At 56.1% G+C, this 2,938-nt stretch overlaps 2 non-coding genes across 2 annotated transcripts; both read left to right on the top strand.

Annotated features, from left to right (window-relative positions):
• Positions 1-761: 761 nt before the first annotated feature.
• Positions 762-843, top strand: TRNAS-UGA. The gene has a single exon. It is a non-coding gene; the product is annotated as a tRNA-Ser (tRNA).
• A 1,218-nt stretch (positions 844-2,061) lies between these two features.
• On the top strand, positions 2,062-2,134 carry TRNAF-GAA. The gene has a single exon. It is a non-coding gene; the product is annotated as a tRNA-Phe (tRNA).
• The last annotated feature ends 804 nt before the right edge of the window (positions 2,135-2,938 follow it).

Below are 2,938 nucleotides of genomic sequence, written 5' to 3'. Positions count from 1 at the left end.
GTTCACTTGGTAAAAATGAACCTGCCAAGCCGCTCCCTCTGCTGGAGCAAAAGCCTCTCATTTATCTCCTCAACTCCCCTCCATGAAAATCTCCACCCCTCCCCCGGCGCTGAGAGACCCCCTCACTCCCATGGAGATTTGTAATTGTTCTAACTCTTCCTTGGCCTTGTCCAAATAATTTTTCCAGAAAAATGATCAAGGACATTTCAAATGAGACAAACAAACCAAATCAGAGAAACCCCCACCACACCCAGTTTGGGTCTGAATTTTTCTACTGAAATTTGGAGATAATAAAATTCATCCCTCTGTTGGCCAGAAACCAAAGCTAGACCTCCCCCGCTGTAGCTGTGACTTCTGCAACTGAACTACCAATGCGTTGACTCCTCTTGTGAGACATTTCTCTGCACGATACTGCTGCTAATCCAGTTACTGACTCCAGGAAACATTTTCCTTAGTGTAGTTCTGTGTGTCACTGGTTTCTCTAGCAAAGATAAGTCCCTGGCCCTGTGGTCCAGACATCCTCATTCACATCAAGCTTCAAGTTGAGAATCATTTCCCCTTCCCGCTCTGTGGGAGGGGAGACTTTTAAATGGGCTCTCTGTGTGACTGCACATGGCTAAGCAAAGAGAACAAACCCCCAATCCCCCCTGTGCTTTGGGAGCCAGGTTTGCGGTGGGAATTCTGTAGTTCAGATGACTTCACGCCTGGGCATTGTGATTCTTTACCAGTTTCTCTGGCATTGGGGTAGCTTTGTGCTCACAGCTGTGATGGCCGAGTGGTTAAGGCGTTGGAATTGAAATCCAATAGGGTTCCCCTGCGCAGGTTCGAATCCTGCTCACAGCAAGGCCTGTGTTTTAGCCAGTCCCTCACCCGGGCAATACCTCTGTACAACCCCCTGAGACACTCTCAATTCTCTCCCGACCCCAAGGAAATCCTGTTCTGCTCCTTTCCTAGAGATGCCTGGGACACCACCTCACACTGTGTCCCTGAGGGGTCAGGCAAACTCTCAGTGCCTGAAGCCTCTGCCACTCACCTGGTGCCCCATAGATCAGCCATAGCCCTGGTTCTGCTCCTCTCTCTAGAGTGTGAAAGGAGCCAAGTCAGCAACTCCATGGGAGCTACGGGGCTGCAGAACCAACAGAGAAAAAATAGGTGCTCAGCACCCACTGGCAGCCAGCTCCCCCCCCCCCCACTACAGGCCTTGCTGACAAGCTCCTCCTCTTCCCCTTCAGCGCCTCCCACCTGCCAGAGATCAGCTGTTCAGTGGGGTGCAGGAGGCGCGGGGAGGGGGAGGAGCAGGGAGAGGAAGAGGTGGGGGAGGGAGAGGAATGGGGTAGGAAGGTGCAGGCTGGGAAGAGATTGGACAGGGGTGGGAGCTTGGGGGAAGGGGTGGAGTGGGGGCAGGGCCTTGGAAGGAAGGGGAGGAGTTGTTGCGGGTGGCCCTGATGGGAAGCACTAACTATCACAGTGACAATAGAAGTGACCAGCCTTGCGGGGGAGGCTGAGGGAGATCCGCACTCACCAGGTCTCTTCTCTCCCCCACGGTGAGCCAGACACTGCTCTCTCCTGGCTCTCACTCTAGCAGCTGGACGCCAAGGAGCCATTTCCCCACAGGAACTGCATTGAGTGCCCCTGTGGTGCTGGGGGGCTGGCGCTGCTGCTGCCTGTGGGGCTGGCAGGGGGGCTGATGTCTGCACAGACTCTCAGCTGCCAGGCCGGAGGGGGCACTTGGGACCTTACCAGACTGGCTCAGTGAAGACGGGGGGTTGACAGAGCAATACAGACGCTCTCCAGAGCACGGTGCAGCAGCCGCCCATGCAGCCAGGCAATGAGCATTTCCCACAGCCTGGAGCCGAGGGGGAGGCGGCAGCTGCTGTTCCAGCTCCTCGGGGACAGGCCCTGTCATCCAACAGCCACTTCTTACTCCCCACAGCTAAGGGCGCCGGGTTCCTCCGGTGGGGGTGTGGAGCAGCCGTTCGTTTTCCTGTCCTTTTTGTGTGCAACTGCTGACAAAAACATCCCACACAGAGAAGCAACAGGCCAAAATACTTCAATGCAGCTGCCAAAGTAGCTCAGTTGGGAGAGCGTTAGACTGAAGATCTAAAGGTCCCTGGTTCAATCCCGGGCTTTGGCAGACCATTTCATCCCTCTTTGTGCAGGGGTGGCTTGTTTTCTGGGAGCACAGCAGTGTCTGCACCCAAGGTGAGTCCCTGAGCTTGGGCTGTGCAGTAGGAAAACACAGAATGGGCTTCTGCCCCTAGTTGGCCCACCTGACCTTTAACAAGGAGAGATGGGAGCTGCCTTTCCCAACATGGCAGGGAGAGAGCAAGGCAGGGTGACCCTCAGGAATGGTGCCAGAGGGCTGCTGGGCAGTGACAGGCAGGGATTGGGGATGGAAGCTCCTCTGTGCAGCTGAGCAAGGGCAGTACCAGGGAAGGGGCATCTGTAAAAGTGACCCAGCAACAATCTCTCCTCCTCTTGGCAAACTCCCATGCCAAACACCCACTGAAGGTCACCAGCATGCGGGGCGGCTGCTGATGCTCTGTGGCCAAGGTAACAAGACGGTAGGAAAGCAGGGCCAGCCCCCATGGTAGGGCCTCTTACCGTTCCCATTCTCCATGCTCACTTTTGCAGTGGGGCAGGAGATTTTACCCCAAGAGGCTTTTCCCCAGCTGGCGAGAAGCAGAGAAACACCCAGGCTTCGAAGACGCTATGTAGCAACCCCCTCCAGCACAGGGACAGGTGCACACTCTAGCCCGGGCAGCCGCCCATTTTCTTTGGCAAGTCAGGAAGGGCAAAGGCGAGACTGGAAGCACCTGGGGCTCATGCCCCAGCCTTTGTGACGCCCAACCCCCAACTCCTTCCCGGGGCTCTAGCTGAAGCCAGAGCATTGGCCTGAGCAGCCAAGAAGAGGTTCCAGCCCTGAAGGGAGCAGGAC

The sequence above is a fragment of the Mauremys reevesii genome, linkage group 12, assembly GCF_016161935.1.
Source record: "Mauremys reevesii isolate NIE-2019 linkage group 12, ASM1616193v1, whole genome shotgun sequence".
NCBI classification, from domain to species: domain Eukaryota; kingdom Metazoa; phylum Chordata; order Testudines; family Geoemydidae; genus Mauremys; species Mauremys reevesii.
Note: the sequence above shows the minus strand (reverse complement) of the source record. Positions and strands in the feature narration are given on the sequence as shown.